Source organism: Prinia subflava, chromosome 12 (assembly GCF_021018805.1).
Source record: "Prinia subflava isolate CZ2003 ecotype Zambia chromosome 12, Cam_Psub_1.2, whole genome shotgun sequence".
NCBI classification, from domain to species: domain Eukaryota; kingdom Metazoa; phylum Chordata; class Aves; order Passeriformes; family Cisticolidae; genus Prinia; species Prinia subflava.
The window spans coordinates 11834823-11853352 of NC_086258.1; the positions used below are offsets into that span (position 1 = coordinate 11834823).

Below are 18530 nucleotides of genomic sequence, written 5' to 3' on the forward strand. Positions count from 1 at the left end.
CATTTCAAGTGCTTTAGTGCTCATCTCTCCCATACAACCCAGATGTCAAAGTACCCTCAAGTACCAACACCGAATGATACAGCCCAGGGCCAGAAGGGCCCTTAGACCTGGCAAGTGCATTCCTGGAACACAGGCCAAAGGCTCCAGTCCTGTGTTCAGCCCATTGACTGCCTCCCTTCCAGACAGATATCCGTGTTTGATCCACAGATAGCAAGCAACAGAGAAACCCCCATAGGCTTAAGCCGTTCCAGTGGTTAATTACCTTCCCTGATAAAAATACGCACTTCATTTCCAGTCAGAATTTGTCTTGCTGGAGCTTTCAGAGCCTGGATCTTATGTCTTTTCCCTGCTAAATTAGAGCGCTCTGTACCCACAGACATCTCTTGATCACAAGCTAAAACAACCCACATCGTGAAGCCACCTCTTAAACTTCTCTTGGATGAAAAGTTCAACCTACTTAGGCTCTGTCTCCCACAGCAGAGAAGCTTTTCCAGCCCATGAACCATTTCTGTAGCTCTTTCCTGCACATTTCCCATGCCACCAGTGTTTTTCCAGCACAGGCCCAAGCAGGGTTTGCCCTTCACTGCCCATGGGCAGCCTTGCACCCCAACCATAACAGGGGTACAGCCACAGTCAGCCAAGGGAGAAGGGGGGCATTCAGCATCCTGCCCTGGGGCTGGGGGGAGACAGCCATGGAGAGTGGCCAGCTGCCCCCACTCCCCTCCTGCCAGCTCCCCTCAAACAGGACAGTCCCCAAACCCCTGTGACAGCCAGCAAGCTGTGCCTGGGCCAAGGGGACAGCTGACACCACTGTCCCCCCTTCCTCCAGGCTCAGCAGGTCCAAGCCACTGTTTGTCACCACCACTCCAGGCAAGGAAACGCCCCTCAGAGAGCAAAGATCCAAGTGCCTCAGAACCCGCCCGGGAGCTTGCCTTCAGGAGGGGGGCAGCAACCAGAACTGGGCAGCCCCAGAGCCCCATAGAGCACCCCAAACCCAGAGGCACCCGGTGGCCCTGAAAGGTCCCCGAGCAGCGCCCAGGCTCTGCTCCCCACCCTGCCCCTGACCTCTGCAGCCATGGGGCTGACAGTGTGCAGGAAAGCTGGGGCTGGGGCTAGAGCCCAGAGCAGCAGGACAGCAGGACCCCTCAGCAGAGAGCCCTGCACGTGAGGAATGGCCCAGCGCTGGCCATGCAGCCCTGGTGTCCACAAACACACACATCAAGTCAAACAAACACAGGCAGCCCCAGCCCCAGCTGGGAGAGGGGCTAAACCAGCACATCCCCAGGAATACTCACAGGCTGCCTGGTTCCTACCATCAGCACATCCATCCAGTCAGACCAGTCAGGAGGGAAGGGCTGTGCCGGGGCGATGCCCAGGACCCCCCAAATCCTCCCCAGCTCCAACTGGCAGCAGTGTCCCTCCCTGCCAGCACGGAGGGCCGGGGTGCAGCCCAGGGAGCCCCAGCTCCATGTGCTCCCTGTCAGACGAGGTCCTGCTCCAGCCACAACTGCATTTGTATTTAATTCTCAGCAATTACACTCACATGCTGCAAGACAAATGCATTTTAGAAGCCCTCAGTTAAATGTGGATAATTACGGCTGCCTGCACCAGGGGACAGCCCTGCCCAGGCTCAGGAGGAAGAATCACATCCTGAATCCACTAAGGCTGTAAATTAGCACGGCGCATCCCGATGGCAGCAGAGTAATTACCGCTCCCACATCCCCCTACCGTGGGCTGCTGCTGCCTGCTCCCCCGGCCCGCCTCGTCCTCCCGCGCAGCACGGGTGTTCCCAGGCATATGCTGCTGTTAATGGGGCTTCTGTCACTTCAGCTGCTGGCAGAGATTATTTTATCTCGGGAACCCTCTCCCAGTGCCAGAGCCCAGGCTTTCAGCTCTAAATCATCCACAGGGGAACTCACAGGTGCGGGGGAACACAAGATGGAAGCATCAACTTTGTGATTGTGCTTTGTGCCACAAAGACTCTGGTGGCAGTAGCAAGGAGAGGGGGGACCCAGCAGGACCACCCCTGGCAGAGCCCCAGGAATGCACCCAAATCCAGCAGGCACAGGGAGCAGGGGAGTGAGGGGGAAAGGGGAACACAACCACCCGGGTATGGGCAGGGAGGCAGTGATGGCTGAGAGTGCAAACCCAGATTTACCATGGCACTGGGCACCTCTACCTGCGCATTGCTGCTTCTGGCAGCCCACGCCCAGCCTCTGCTGTGGAGCACGGGATGGAGCTGGGACTGTTCCTGCCCTGGGGCAGGCAGCACCAGCAGCTCCCGTTCCCACTGGGCCCCTCGGGCTCTGCACGGCGCTGCCATCGTGTGCCAGAGCACCACGGACCCTCCCACTGCCCGGGCACTGTGCTCACACCCGAGGAGAGGGGGCACCGCTCCATGGCTGGCATGGCAGAGCAGACGGAGGCTCAGCACGGCTCCTGCCAGGGAAAGCTCGTGCACTTTACCACTGCTGAGCAGCTTCTGTGTTCCTGAAATATCCTCTTCCCCTGGGCAACTTCATATGTGAGGCTTGGGACTTGTCGGAGCATTAAACTGACATCTAGGTCACGGTAAGGAATAGCTCAACGCCTCCAGGAAAAAGGGTTTTCCTTCCACATCCCAGCGCCTCCTCCACCAGCTCAGTACTCAGCCCAGGAGCGAGCACTTAACAGGGGTGACCACTTCTAGCTGAAAATGAAGGAGGCTGTGGGGGTGGAAAAAGGATTAAAACCATTTCTGAGGCATGGTCTGGAGATTAGCTGCCTTTTCTGAAGTTCTCTTGGCTCTTCATGGTCCCTGGAGCAGCACCTCTGCAGGAAAGGCACTGGCAGGATTTAAAGCCCAGGGAGCTTGGCTGGACATGGGCCAGGGCCAGCAGAGTCTCACCACGTTTAGCCTAGCAGATGCTATGCCCAAGAACCACAGGGGATCCATCCTGACCATCACCTTGGTGGCAAACAGCCCCCAGCCTCGCTGGGCTAATCCCAGCCCTGCCCGCAGCCCCGGGATGCTCCCCAGCAGGGAAATGCTCTGGGAATCCAGCACTCAGTCCTGTTTTCTCTCCACTGGTGTCCCCATCTGCCCCAGCCCCGGCTCTGCCACAGCGCTGGGGGTCCCAGGGCCGCTCCAGGACCCTCGCAGGGCACAGCAGCACCAGCACGGAGGAATGGTCAAATGCAGGGAGCTCAGGCTGTGGGACGGGAGCGGGAACAGAGCTGAGTGCGGGCTCAGCCGGGGACGGGGATGGGCGGGACAGAGGGCTGGCCTCGCCCGCCCGGGGGAAAGCTCAGTCGCTGTCCCCGCTGTGTCACCGTGATGGAGTGCCGGATGCAGGCACCGTAATGGTTTCATCAACTTAGCTACTTTTTATGAGAAATTTGTTCCAATCCCTTCCCTCTCCCCTGCTGCTGTCACCTTAACAGATGTCAGACCTGAAAGAATAATAATCCTGGCAGGAACCTGTGAACCGGAGCGAGCACAGCCCAGGGAGGAGGCAAGAGCACGGAGAAAACTCATTTTTGCAGGAGCTCAGGACCACTTGGAGCTGCCCCAGCCTGACACTGCCTGGGCTGGGAGATTGGCTTGTGCACTCCTCTTCCTCCCTGGGGAAAACCTGCCCTGTGCAGATGTGCTGGTGAAACAGCTCTGGAGAGGAGCCCCTCAGCCCCAGCCCGTCCATCCTGCTGCTGTCCAGACCCCATTTGACATCCCACCGAGTGAACACCTAAAATCCACCTCTTCTCCCCTGCAGGAGGCAGCGGGATGGGCAGCAGGAGGGGCAGCAGAGCAACCAGGGCGGCTTCCCCTGCACTCGGCAAAGCCCCGGGCACTGATCTGGGGATTCCCAAGGCTGCAAGTGCCAGACCTGCCCTCGTGCTGCCTTCTCCTGCGAGGAGCTGCTGCTCTGCGATGAGTCATCGCTGGAAGACGAATTCTATTTAAAGGATGTTATTCGTAGAAATTGAGTTTTAATAACGGGGCATCAAACAAGCAGAAAATACCGAACTTCCAAGTGCAGCGAAGTTTCCCTATGTTAATTTATACAGCACAGTCACCGCTTGGAGGGATAAAAACCACGCAGAGAGCTCCTCTCCCTGGCACAGCAGCGGAGGGAGCCCTGTCCTGCTCCCTGGAGCATTTCCCAGCCCGGAGAGCAGGGATGGGGACAGGCCGGCCGGGCACCGCTGCTGGCAGGGCCGTGGCACGGGCTGGGCTCCGGCTGCTGCCGCGCTCCCAGGAGCCTTCGGGCTCTGCCTCGCTGCCAGTGGGAGGGCGGGAGGAGACAGCGCGGAGCTCGCTTTAAAAATAGATCAAACCCTCTGCTACGGAGCCATTTTATTAGAGCAGCACAAGCTGTCGGGCTGGTGACACCTCTGCGAGCACCCAGGGAAGTTTTCCCAGATGAATTTGAGAAGTGAGGGGAAGAAACAAAGACTAAGCAGACTTGTTTTCCAAAAAAAAAAACAAGTGTGGGGGAGAAGCCTGTCTGCACTCGAGCCCCTCACCCTGTCCCCAGCCCAAATCCCCGTCCCCAGCCCAAATCATTGTCCCCAGCACACATTTCCCATCCGAAGCCCACACACACCTCCCAGGCATCACCAGGTGCGTCGGTGCCAGCACTGCACCAAGGGCTGAACCTCTCACATGAGCATGCGGCTTTGGCTCATCCCAAATCTGCCTGAAAGCTCCTCTGCCCAGTGTGGTGACTCCCATGCCCCCACCGGGTCCTGTGCCAGGGACAGCACGTCCTCCATCCCAGAAACCCCCCAGAACTGGCCCAACACACCAGGCCAAGCTGCACCGGGCCACAGCGCTGGAGATGAGAGGAGTCAGGGCAGGGAAAGACCCCCAGCCCCCATCATGCAGAACAGGAGCTCAGGGAAAACCAAGGTGGAAATACACGACAAACAGGTAAGATCTGCCTGTAGCTAATGCAGCTCACGCCACAATTCGCTGGGAATGTGAGTGGCTGGGCAGTCCAGTGGGATGAGGGGGCAGGAGGAGGGGTCAGCCTGGAGGGGGCTGGCAGGCCCTGAGACTGAGCAGCACAAAGTCCAAAGCACTGAACATGGAAGCATCTGCTCCAACCTGGGAACCACATGGAGACACATCTCAGAGCATTACTCAGCCACGGGCTGACTCTGAGTCACCGGCTCCAGCATCTGGGAGAAGAGTGAGTGTGAGCATGTGAGTGTGAGCGTGTGAGTGAGCGTGCGAGTGTGAGCGTGTGAGTGTGAGTGTGCTCCTGGGCTGCCTGGCACAGGAAGCTCTGGCGGCTGTGCCAGCTTGGCTGGCGCTGGATCCGTGCCATGGGATGCCCCTGCCAGGGAGGGTCAGGCTGGGGGAGCAGGGAGGGCTGCCCAGGAGCACACAGAAGGAACAGGACAGAGGAGCTGGTCTGAGCCAAATCAAAGCTTCTCTGTAAATACGTAGGGAATGGGCACTGGGGGGACCTGGTCAAGCTAAAGGACAAGGTCAGCACAAGAAAAATGGGTGTAAAAGGCTGCATACAAAGGGAAGCAGGAGGCAATAAGGAGGGACAGGCACTGGGAGAGGAAAGGGGCTGCAGTGGGACTGCCCAGACAGCAGGACTGGGCTCAGGGCTCTGGGTCTCTTCCTAAGACACACCTTTAAACCCCTTCAAACAACACACAGATGTTTCACTTCTTCCATCCCAGAGCTGACAAGAGATGCCCACAGCAGAGCAGACCTTGTCCCCACAAGCAGTGACCAGCTGCCATGGAGAGCTGGCAGAGGATGGGGGCTTTGTCCATGAACACCCACGGGCCACTCCACCTGACTCCTTCCCACTGCATCCCCTGGAAACCTGCTCCTTGTGCTGTCCAGACTGTTTCACTAACTGTGCAGCAATCCAGGCTGCTGATCAGATGGAAAGTCTCCATCCCATAATAAACAGTGTACTATTTATAAACCTGAAAACGTCTTTATTATTATTATTTTCCCCCAGAAAAAAGGGCATAATAAACCCCCCCTGCACACTGCTGTTAAACACACCCCAGCACGGCCCCGCAGGTCCGCAGCGCTGGTGCCGCTTCCCCAGGCAGTGCCCAGCGGAACAGATGGCAGTGTGGGCGTTAGGTACCAGCCTCCTGGCAATCCGAACATCTGTTACCGTTAGAAAATGCTAATTGCCATCAATCAGGACAGCACCTACCCACATTTACATGCGAGCACAAAAAAATTACGTCTAAATTTCTCCGAGTACAACACTTGCTGCATGTTAAGTAAGCGGAGCTGCTCAGATGCTGGGCGGCAGCCTGGCAGCGGCGCGGCGGGTGATGCGCCGCAGCCGAGCACCGGCAACACCCGCAGCACACGGGGCACCCCGCCCCATCCCGGCACACAGCTCTGACCGGGACACCTCGGCAGGACAGCCCCCGGTGCCCCCCGGCACTGCAGGGCTCCCCGATCAGCCTCACAGCGCTCCCGTCTCAGCCGGGCACGCCGGGCACAGCGGCAGCGCTTCGGCCCCGGCACTCCCTCCAGGGACTCCAGGACATTTCGGGGCCCTGCGCCCTGACCTGCTGCGCTCGGGGCCCACGAGACCCCCACAGGCTCCGGTGCCCGCCTCGCCCTGCCCTCGACACATCCCGGCTTAGAGAGGATCCCGGCGGGATCTGTCCCGCCAGCCCCAGGGCAGGGCCAGCACCCCGCGGGGCACTGCCACAGGCTGCCCGGAGCCATCTGCGGGCACTGCCCGGAGCCATCTGCGGGCACTGCCCGGCCCCGCTGCTCCCCACAGTCCGTGCGCCTCCTCCATCCCGGAGAGCACAGGACAGACGGGAACACAGCCGGCTCCACCGTGCCTCGGCAGGGATCGCATCCCCGGGCACCCCCAGAGCGAGACGGCGACTCCCGTTTGGAAGAAGCAAAGGCACAAATCTTGGGACAGAGAACTTGGACACAAAGTTCAGAGAAGAACGAAAACAAGAAACCTGGTGCACGGTGATCCCCGAGTCACAGCCCCCTCCGCAGCGGTCCCACGGGATGCTCCGGCAGCCGGAGCTGGCGGGCGGCCCCGCTCCTCACCCCGCGGCTGCCGGGCCCCCGCCTCCCTCGCAGCCGGGAGCTGCGCCGGAATGCAAATGATGCTCCAGGCGAGTGCCAAGAGCTCCTTGTTCCTTCCCCAATTTAGGACACCTCTCGGTGCTGCAGCCCGCACGGAGTTCGTAGGAGGCTGCAAGGCTGCCAGAGATGCTGAGCCTGCCCAGGGTGACTCTTCGACAGCAAAACTGCACCTTGCAATGCAATTTTCCCTGCCTTGGATCTGTTCCCTCGGGAACAGATCGCAGCTCTGAAAGAAACTTCACGTGGCAAAAGCCTTTCTACCTGCTGCCCTCCTGGGCACAACACCCAGTGTGTCCCAGGCACCTCGGCCCCACCGCGCCTGCTGCAGGCACTGCTGCCTCAGCCCCCGGAGAAAACTCAGGCCCTTCCCAAGGAAGAGCAGAGGGAGCACGGAGTGATCCTGCTGCCGAGGTGAAGAGCCAGGGACGCAGGCTGGAGGAGCTGCTGGGAGCCCAGGACAGCCTCACTGGGCACACCACACCCTTCCCACAGCCCAGAGCGCCGCGGATCGCAGTGCACGTTGAATTTCCCTGCAGCCATCACCTTATGGCTGTCGGGCTCTGGCTCCATCCCCTGGTTCACTCCACACCCCTCCCAGCCCTGGCTCCCTGACAGGCTCCCGTGGGGTGAGCAGGCTGTGGCACCGCTGCCGCCTCCCGCCGCTCCCACAGCCAAGGGCACCGCTCACAGTACAAGGTCACCCAAAATATCATCTGTCCACGCACTGCTCCTCGCCATGGGGAGAGTGCAGAGAAATTATTTCAATGCACTGAAGGCCGCTGTGCCCCTCTCCACTGCCCTGCTGCACGGCAGCATCTCACGGTGCTCCAAGAGTGACAGGGAACCCTCCCAGAGTGCTCATCACAGGGTGAGATGTTTCGTGCCGGGGAGAAACTGCCTGTGCTGGCCACAGCCACCACCACCTCGGTGACCCTTGGCTGGTGACCTCTAGAGTACCATGGGGTGCGGGGCAATGGTGGGAGTGTGGCCCACCTTGCATGTGGGGAAGAATTCACAGCAGCACCCCAACATCCCAAGAACTGCATCTCCAGCTCCCAGGGTCTGTTTCTGGGGAGCTGAAGCCACTTGAATTTTGGGCTCTGAAGTCACATTCGGCTCTGCTTGTGCTACTTCTGCACCTAAAAGTGTCACAGCACGGCGCTGTCTCTGTCGAGGCAGTTGTCCCCCACATGCCATGTCCCAGATGCTCCAGGGTTGCTGCTCACAGCCAGGCGCTTCTCCAGCCCTGGTTTATCGCCAGGACAGCGTGGAGCTGCCAGAGGGATTCACTCACACCCAGCTGCAACAGTAAATAAATGTTTGGTTTGAGCAAACCCAATCCCAGTGAGCACACCCAGCTGTGCCCCCATCCATGGGCATCCCAGCAGCTTCCTACATCCACCAGCCCCTGCTGGGGCTCCATCCCACCTCTGCCCCAGCTGCACTGCTGACAGCAGAGGTGGGCACTGTCCCCAGGGCTGTCCAGCAGGAGCCCCCCCATCCCGATGGCCACGCTGGCCCCGTGGCCCCGCAGCGAGTCCCACTGTGAGCAAGATCCCTTCCATATGGGAGCAGCCAGCCGAGCTGCCAGCTCCCAGCTCCAGCGCTTGCCGCTACATCTGGAAACTCTTCTCACCCTTAATTGTTTCTAATGCCTTAACACACGGAGTGACTAATAAGACACTAATTGGGCGGCGTTAGCAGGGAGCGAAGCAGGAGCGCTGGCAGTGCCCTCCGTGCGAGCCGCCGGCTCCCAGCACTGCACTGCCAAGTGCTCCATTGCCACAAATCCCTGTGGACTCCAGCTCCAGCTCCAGCTCCCAGCACTGCCCTGCCGAGTGCTCCACTGCCACAAATCCCTCTGGGCTCCAGCTCCCAGCACTGCCCTGCCGAGTGCTCCACTGCCACAAATCCCTCTGGGCTCCAGCTCCAGCTCCAGCTCCCAGCACTGCCCTGCCGAGTGCTCCACTGCCACAAATCCCTCTGGGCTCCAGCTCCAGCTCCCAGCACTGCCCTGCCGAGTGCTCCACTGCCACAAATCCCTCTGGGCTCCAGCACCTTTCCCTGCTCAGCCTTCCCCACCATGGCAGAAAACGCACCCCAGCAGTGGGGAAAGCCAAGAGAGGCCGATTTTAGCTCTGTCTCATGGTGCCTGTGCTCCGAGAGCCAGGGCAGGGAGGGGACAAGGTACCCCCCAGCAGGGACGTCCCACACACGTCACCCCTGCAGGAAAAGGGCACCAGGTGACCCCAAAGGTTCCTCTCTGGCTGCTCACCACCGTGGTGCCTCTGGGCACCTACCAGCACCACTGGGATGGGCTTGTGCTTGGCATTGGCCACGCTGAGCCAAGGCCAGAAGACAAGTGATGAACGGCCACAGGAATGCACCCGCTCCAGGTAATTTATGGCTGGTGGGCAGCCAGGGCAGGGGACAGCTGCACTTGGGACCCTCCCGTGCCCCAGAGAGTTGGGGGGTGATGCCCCCTCCCCAATTTCTGGGGCTGCCCTGCCTCCCTGGGAGCTCCCCCGGGGCTGCCAGCCCTGCCTGCACATCTGCCGGCAGCACTGCGCTCGCCAGAGCTGCTCAACAGCAGGAAAGAGGCACAAATCTTGTTACACACTGGCTAAGCCTCCCTGGGCATGTTTTCTATAAATCTCCTGGAATTTATTATATGATAACTAGCCTGGAAAAGCTAAATTAAATCCACAGCCAAGAAACTGACTTTCAAGTGTGACCTAATTTAGTTGCTGGAAGGGGAGGGAGGGAGGAGGGGGATCCCGGTGCCAGCCGTTCCCGGGATGACCTCCCGGTGCAGCCGCACAGCCCCCGGCCCCCTCCTCGCCGTGGCTTTGGGGACGGAGCTGCGCAGCCTTTCATGTCTGAGCGGATCTCACACTCCCACTCGCTGGAACAAAAGCGCCTCAAGGGCTCCCCTGTCAGATGTTTTCCATTGCTCATCTCCAAGTCTTCCTTGAAGGAGCGCTCTCCTCCCGCGGGGGCCTCCGGCAGGCTTGGGGATGATGGGGGGAGTCGCCGCAGGGGCTCTGCGTTGGCTCCAGGCCGCTCCCCACCAGCCCAGTGAGCCCCAAGCTCGGCACCAGCACCCACACGCCCCATGGCCAGCAGCCCTGAGCCTCACACAGAGCCCAGCCGGGCTCCAGGAGAGGAGGAGGAAAGCAGCAGGCAGAAAAGCTGGATGGGGAAGAGGCTTGGTGGCCTGAGCTCCAGTGAACCAGCTTTTGCCCTGCTGCCCAGGGCAGGTGCTGGCAGCTGCACTGGCCCTGCAGACAAGGCACAGCCCTCCCCATGGAGGGGCACAGGGTACACTATGGCTGGGGTGACAATCTGTCCCCTGAAAGGTGGCACAGTCCCAGCCCCAGCAGCCAGACAGGCCCCAGTGCAGCACAACGTGCTGGGAGAACCTCCCCGTGCTCCCAGTTTGGCCAGGACGCTCACAGCAGCTGATCCACAGCGCTGTGGGGCTGGGTGGGACCATGCACCCCTCTGCCCCAACACTGCCTGCCCGTGGGGCAGAGCGGGGGCAGGAGGCAGCAGCACGGCCAGGCAGGGCCCGGTGAGGGCGAGTGGGCACCGTGGGGCTCCGGCAGACCCGGGGGTGGCTCGGGGCTGGCACGCGGGCGCGTGCTGTTGTTCTGGAACGGAGTGCACTGGCAGAGCGGCATGTGGGAAGCTTGCATAATAGTGCCAGCCCACACTACGCCTGCTCCTTCCCAGCATGATCAGCCCCTTGCTTTCATGAGCAATAACATCCACCCAAAGTTTTCTAAAGACAAAAAAAAAGAGCTTCAAGGTGATGCACAGAGCTCAGCTGCCTTTGCTGCCTCTGAACTGATTAATGCAGCTGGGGAATCCATCTGCACGGCCGCTCTAATCCCACATTCTGGACGACCTGTACCCAGCAAGGGACGAGAAGCTCTCGCTCCCATTCCATGATTCCCGAGCAGGCACCTGGGGCTGGGGCAGAGCGGAGGAGCCAGTGTGCTGTGAGCAGCACAGCCAGGGGGGCGCACACAGCCCTCCACGCTGGGAGTCCTGCGGAGTGCCAAGCCCACTGGAGCTGCAGGGCCCCACGGGCACTCCTCCTGCCCAGGCGTTCCCCTTGGCTACTGCCAGCTGGGAGAAGAGCAGGCCCAGCTCTGGCGGCCCCCCAGCACAGCAGTTGGCGGAGAGAGCACTGGAAAACAAATTCCGTGGCAGAACAGCCCCAAGCAGAGCCTAGCCCCTGGCCACCATGGCTGCCACAGCATGGCCACGGCCCTGTGAGCACCTGCTGAACCTGTGGGTGCTTGCAGTGCTGGGAACAAACAGGGAAATTGCCTCGTCTGGTGGAGAGAGTCCCACTGCCTTCGGGAGCTTTAAATTTTAACTCATCCTCAAGCTGGTGTGAGCTCCCAGTGCAGACTGGTGTCAGCACGAGGGGGGTTCCAGTCCGTGTAATGTGAACTGACGGTGATGGGTTCAGCCCGGACCACACGGAGCCGCACGCAGCCCTGAGGGGAGTTTGCAGCACGGTCGGTGCCAGGAGCCGGGGCTCGGCGGGTCCAGCAGGGCTGCGACGTGCAGGGCTGTGTGTGCACCATGGCACAGCCCCTTCCCGTGCAGGGCTGTGTGTGCACCATGGCACAGCCCCTTCCCTGCAGGGCTGTGTGTGCACCATGGCACAGCCCCTTCCCTGCAGGGCTGTGTGTGCACCATGGCACAGCCCCTTCCCGTGCAGGGCTGTGTGTGCACCATGGCACAGCCCCCTCCCTGCAGGGCTGTGTGTGCACCATGGCACAGCCCCTTCCCGTGCAGGGCTGTGTGTGCACCATGGCACAGCCCCTTCCTGTGCAGGGGCACCACCCTGGTCCTGCACGCTCCAGGCCCTCTGCACTCCTGCAGCAGGCAGGAGGGAGATGGCTGGCACTGATCACTGGGTAGGACCAGACCCCCCCACACCATATCCCATGAGGATTGGAGCAGACGTGGCTTCTCCCAGCAACATTCCCCTTTGCCAGGTCATCACACGAGTCTGGACACACAGGATCTGTACCCAGTGCTGGTGCAAAGTCCCCGGTGGGCTGATTGCGAGCTGCTGGCCCAGGCACAGCCATGGGAAGCAGCATCTTCATTCTCAACCAAAAAATATCTCCGTGCCCTCCCCTACCAGGATTGCTAGGTGGAAACAACGTACCTGAAGACCAAGAGCAGGTGCCTCAGGTGTGGTGGCAGGTGGGAGCTCGCACTGGTGTTCACCCCTCCAAGCTGTCAGGAAGAGCCGTCGGGGTCTCACAGCAGCAGTTTCTCAGCCTGGAAGAGAGAGGGAGAGGCTCCAGTCCCGTCCCTGTGTGGGCACCGCCGCTAATAACGGGGGAGGACGTGGCAGAGCTCGGCGCCTCAGAGCGCCACAGCTCTGGGGACCCACTCCTTTAACAGCACAATTATCTCACTGCTGCTGGGGAGCAGCTCTGGAGCAGCCCCTGACACGAGCAGAGGCAGGACCCTGCCCAGTAAAGCCCCTGAGGAGAGGGAAGCGTGTTCGGCCCAGGGAACAGCGTTTGGCTGCTCGGGGTCCCCAGCGGGACATGTCCCAGCCTCTGCACTGACACAAAATGCTGAGGCTGGTCCTGCCTCCCGGAGAGCACCAGCCCTGGCCTCAGACGAGTGCACGGGATGGAGACAAGGAAAGGCAAAGACTTCTTCCTAAAGGAAAAAAGTCCCCAACCCAACTGTTCCCACAAAGGCTCTCTGGAGGCCACCAGCAGCTCCACACTTGATTTTCCCTGATCCAGGTTGAACAGGAGATAATTTAACAGCTTGTCCCCCATTGTAATGGGACTTTTTCCCTGTTCCCCCGGGCAGCCCATCCATCACAGCACAGAGCAGCGACGTCCCCCTGGCAGCTCGGCCAGGCACCCCCTCGTGCCGTGAGTTATGGCACCTGCACCGTGCGGTGGGACGGGCTCAGAGCAGCGGCCCCGCACTGGGAGCCCAGATTTATCCCCGCGGTGGAACAGGGGCAGAAGCTGGGAGATAAGTCACAGCAGAGCTGCAGGAGCGGCGCTCAAGGTCCTCCAAGGTTGGCTCATTAAAAACCAAGGAGAAGAGGGAGACAAGACCTGCCCGCCGTGGTGTGGCTGCAAATCCCCTCCTGAAGCAGCCATGGCCAAGAGCGGGTGGGAGGGGAGCCGGGCCCCCAGGCTGGCTCTGCAGCGATCCCTGGGGCAGGCTGCTGGCCAGGGCTGTGTGAAGCCAACAGTGTCTCCCAAACACTATCCCAGCACATTCCAGTAACCCCAGCAGTGCAGTTCCCAGACAGGGATGGGCTTCCCAGCAGTGCAGAGCCAGTAAAAATCCAAGAGGCAGTAAAAATCCACCTACAGAGGTGCTTGGATGCTGGCCCCAGGAGCAGATTGAGGCACCCACTCTGGGACTGGCACCTGCAGTCACCCAGCACAGCAAGCAGGCTGCTGGGAGTGGGCACCATCCCTGCAATGGGCACCGTCACTGATTTGGGGACAGACTACAGAGAACCCACAGAGATACACTGAACATCCCAGTCACTCCCCAGACTTGCTGGAATTCCCCTCCTGCTTCATTAGTCCTGCTCATTAGGCTCTGCTCCTGATCAGCAGGCACAGCTAGAGCTCAGCAGTGTCACTCCCCAGCCCTTCCATCCCAGCCTCTTTAATGCTGGTCTGTCACAGCTGGTCCCCAACCCCCTTGGTGTCCCCTCAACGCCCGGTGGCTGTCCCCTTCCACGAGCTCTGCCACCAGTGCCTCTTCCCTCCCTGCTGTGGTTTGTGTGTGACCAGGAACCACGATGGAGCTGGGGGGCTCAGAGGGGGCTCACACTGTGGGGTTTGCCCCAGACTGAACCCCTCCAACTGTGTGCAGCGAGTGCAGGATGAGACAAACACGAGGAAAACCCAATTGCATCTCTGAAGCAAACCGAACGCAGCAGGATTTTTTTCAGCACCTTCTATTTTCAAAAGCAAACCCATGTGAGAGCAGGATGAGGGCTGGCATGTTCCCCACTGGTGTTGGGGGCCCAGCAGCATCCCTCACCCACCAGCAGCATCCCTCACCATCGGCAGCACCCTGCCACTGGGGAAGTGTTCCTTCCCAGGAGGGATGGGGAAGTGAATTGCAGATCCCTGCGGGACATCTCCCCCAGGAGCCGCCGGGCTCTCACTGCACACTAAACCACAGCGATTAGATCAACAAGCCAACCCCTGCAAGGCTGAGAGGTTTTATCAAAGCCAGCAGCACCTCAGGGAGGAGATGGAAAGATGATGCAGCTGCCCACAGCATCCGCAATCCCCGGGCCAGCCTGGCGGCTGCTGCAGGGGCAGCACCAAGGCAGGGCTCATTTCCAGGAGGCTGAGCTCTGCTGCTCCTCCAGGCTCCCGGGATGCTGCTCCTGGCCCCAGCCCGGCGCCTTCTGGCAGAGCCCGGTGCCTTCTGGCAGTGGGGTGCCACGGAAATGCCCCGCAGCAGGCAGGGCTGGGGCAGCAGGAGCTTGGGAGGCAGGTGCCCGCAGTGCTTTTCCCTGGATTGCAGAGGAGTGGGGAGAGGAATTTTCTTTCTGCAAACTTGCTGAAGCAGCACTCGGCACCTGTGCAGCCTGAGATACAGCTCCTGCTCCAGCCCGACCAGCAGCTATTTCCCACTTATCTGCGCCACAGCCGATATCTGTGCGGCAGAACACGGCGCTCACTAATAGGATTTTGATGCTAAACAGAAGGTGTTTTTTTCCCCGGGTCTCGCTTACGTCACACCTGGAGGTATCCATGGCCATGGAGGTGACACTGAGGAAGGCTAAAGAGTTTCAGCTCTTGAGCTGAGGGAACAGCTTCTCCTTCAGCTGCCAAACAGCAGAATTACAGTGATCCAGCACTGCCTGCCCTCGCTGTGCCCCCACCCCAACGCATCCCTGGGGAGGGGCAGGGGGAGAGCACACCCCCACTGCTGCAGCTCCACTGCCCCCCTGGCTGCACGGGCCCCGCTCCTCCCACAGCTCCCATGGGAGCGAGCAGAGCCTCTGGGTGCTGGGTTGAGCTGGGGAAGCCTGCATCCCATGGGCACCATCTGGTCCCAGCGTTCCTCGGGCCCCAGGGGTGTGCTGGGGGAGCCTGAAACCCACAGGCATCACCTGTAGCCCACGGGCATCACCCACTACCCGTGGGCATCAGCGGCTCCCAGCACTCCCCAGCCCCAGGCACTGCTGTCAGCTGTAATCCCGTGCCACAGGGACCACCCACACACCACAGCAGCAGCAGCACCACAGGGACAGGCTTGGGTGGCAGAGCCACACTTGCAGCTGCCTCAGGGAAAGGGGAGGAAGGCTTGTCACCTCCCTGCCACCCTCCTCCCCGTACGAGCAAGAGGAAGGTCCCACGCACCCCCACTGCTGGAGCTGCTAAAGTCTCTGCCTGCCACAGACAAAACCAAAGCGATGGGAACCACCCCCACTGGGTGTGGGTGACATCTCACCCGTGGGCACGCTGCTGGCGCGGCGGCAGGGCTGTCACCGTGGCGGCAGGGCTGTCACTGAGGCGGCAGGGCTGTCACCGAGGTGGCAAAGGGCACCAGCAGAAAAGCCACAGGCTGGCGGTGGTGGGAGAGTCTGGCCAAAGCCAAGATCAGCAGGTCACAGCCAGGCCCTGGCACGCTTGGCCAGGCTGAGCACACCCAGGCCAAGAGGTGGTCAGGGGTGCATGGGGACTGTGGGGTGCACACTGACCACGGGGTCCTGTAGTGACCATGAGGTGCACACTGACCACGGGGTGCACACTGACCACGGGGTCCTGTAGTGACCACGGGGTGCACACTGATCACAGGGTGCACACTGACCATAGGGTCCTGTAGTGACCATGGGGTGCACACTGACCATGAGGTGCACACTGACCACGGGGTCCTGTAGTGACCACAGGGTGCACACTGACCATAGGGTCCTATAGTGACCATGGGATGCACACTGACCACGGGGTGCATCCTGACCATGGGGTGCACACTGACCACAGGGTCCTCCACTGCCCATGAGGTGCCCACTGCCCACAGGGTCCTCCACTGCCCATGGGGTCCCTCACACTGCAGTGAGCAGGTCCAGCCCTGGCCGCAGCGGTGCCCAGGCCAGCCCTGCTCCGGCTGACCCGAGGAGCGCTGGCACTGCAGTGAGGCAGACACAGCACTGTGCAGGTGAGCACAGCCCCAGCACAGCTGTGCCAGCAGGGCCTCATCCCCCGTGGAGGGGGTGCCCGCAGGCAGGGCAGTGCTGGCAGCCCCTGCAGCAGGGACAGGGTGCCAGCAGCCGGGGCAGCCCTGGCTCTGGCGAGGGGATGCCAGGAGCTGGTCGCAGTCTGTTTTTCTGCACAAGTGCATTAAGCATTCCACACGGCACTTTTGCTGTAAATCACTTCCTATTCAGGCTCACTGCTGAGGGTCTCTGAAGGTCGATTTTCCATGGTTATGACAACAAAAACTAAAATTGGGTCAAACCTGAAAGGTATTATCTTTCTCCAAGCTGCTAAATGCACAGTAGTAATGAGGTTGGTTAAGCAGTTCACCCCCAGCCCGCATTATTTGCTCTGAAGATGTATTAACCAGTTAAATGAGCGTGATAAGGCAGCCCTGCACATTCCTCCCACCAGCCACACGGAAGATCTGAGGTTCTGGGTCTCCATATCCCTGTTAATAACCGAGACCACGGCCCCACCGACAAAGGCGGCCGCGCCACGCAGCTCCGGGCCAGGCTCTGCCCGGCCTGACCCTCGGGAACACAAAGGCAACTTTAAAGGCATCCAGCAGCCACTGGAAAAAATAATTATCGTTCCTCCTCCCCTTTCTCTTTCTTCTTCTTAACACTCTCCCTCCTCCAACCTCCTGATGAAAGAACGAATCCACTGCCTGCCCCATCAAAGGCGCTTTAGCAGCATCCCTGCACCAGGATGGGGATTATCCCTGGCAAACACATGCAGCTGGCCTGGCAGCCACCACCCGGCACGGGACTCAGGGGCGTGAGGAAAACCCACCCAACCACCTCGTGAGCACTGGAGGTCACTTGGCAGCAGCCCCCAAAAGATGCTGAGTGCCCAGGGCAGAGCTCCCCATGCAGACCTGGTGGGGGCTGCAGGATGGGCTGCCCAGAGAGCTCCCACCCCAGTGGGGCTGCAGGACCAGTTGTGGGACACAAAGAACATTTGTTTTTATGGGATTTCTGCTGTTTTTCCTAAAACAAACACCCATTAATGTAAATATAACTGATGTAAACAGGCATGACCCTAAAATCCATGTGCAGCTGTATGGAACAGGGAAAAGAGAGGGAGGGAGATTGGTTGGGAGAGAGGGAGGGGAAACACTTTAATTAATCTCTAAAATGAATGAGATGGGAAAACTCGAACTGCAGGGGAAGCATCTGGTGCTGCTGCAGGAAGGGGCTGCCCGGAACGCGGGGCTGTGCAGCACCGGAGCCACCGGCTCCCACACCGGGCACTCCACAGCACCAGCACTGCTGGGAGAGCCCCACAGCACCCGGGGAGGGCAGCCTGCCCTGTGCCAGGCCCATGTGCAGGGCCAAGAGCTGGGTCCATCCCACAGGCTCCCCCCTGTGAGCTGCTGCAGGCTCCTGGCTCCATCCCCAGCCAGAGGAGGAGCATCCGCAGCATCCCCGGGAGCAGCCGGTCCCAGCAGGGGATGGGGACAGGGGAGGTGGCAGGAGCTTCATCCCCTGCACAAGGGACCCTGCCACGGTCAGGGAGCACACGGGGGAAACACCCGGAGAGCCTCGGTGTGCCTCTCACGGTGATCCAGCTGGGGCTTTGCCAGGAGGAAGCTGCTGCATGGAGAAATGCCAGCACTCTGTAGCACAGAAGGATGGATGAAGATCCAAGGTGGGATCTGTGCTGGCAGCTCTGGGATCAGCGCTCCGGCCTCCAGGAGCCACCTCCTGTGACCTAAACGTGGCTGAGAACAATACCTGAGGACTAAGGGAGAGAGAAAGGCCACAGAACAGATCCAAGGAGCTCCAAGGTGGAAGAATGGGCCTGGGAGGGTCAACCAGAGGCAACAGCAGATTCACAAAGCTTAAGGGGACAGCAGTGGATCCAAACTGGGCTCTTCCAGGTCTCCCCACAAGCAGCTGCTGCTCTGAGCAGCTCCCTGGAGCAACTATTTGAAATGCAAAGGAGGTTGGATGAACTGGAAAGACCAATGTGATGCTTATGTCCTTCTGTGCTCCAGAACTCCCAAGGGTGCAGGACCTGAGTGACCTGAGAACTCCAACTCTCTGTCAGGAAGACAAAAGTGACACAAGAAAGGAGCCTGGCAGCCCCAGGGACTGCAGGGAGGGGGCTGCCAAGGGACAGGGCACCGAGGCCAACAGGACACACATTGGGACACCACACCCTGCCCAAGGAGCAGGGACCAGGCTGTTGCTGGG

The 18530-nt window shown here is 60.3% G+C and overlaps 1 protein-coding gene across 11 annotated transcripts in view; it reads right to left on the reverse strand.

Moving 5' to 3' along the window:
* Nucleotides 1-18530, reverse strand: part of RBFOX3 (RNA binding fox-1 homolog 3) — a 129464-nt gene that overhangs the window by 55683 nt on the left and 55251 nt on the right. For all 11 annotated transcript variants that reach the window (XM_063410014.1, XM_063410011.1, XM_063410021.1 and 8 more), the window contains one exon: nucleotides 12285-12400. The gene's annotated coding sequence lies outside the window, so the exon portion shown is untranslated. The remainder of the gene's footprint in view (nucleotides 1-12284; nucleotides 12401-18530) is intronic.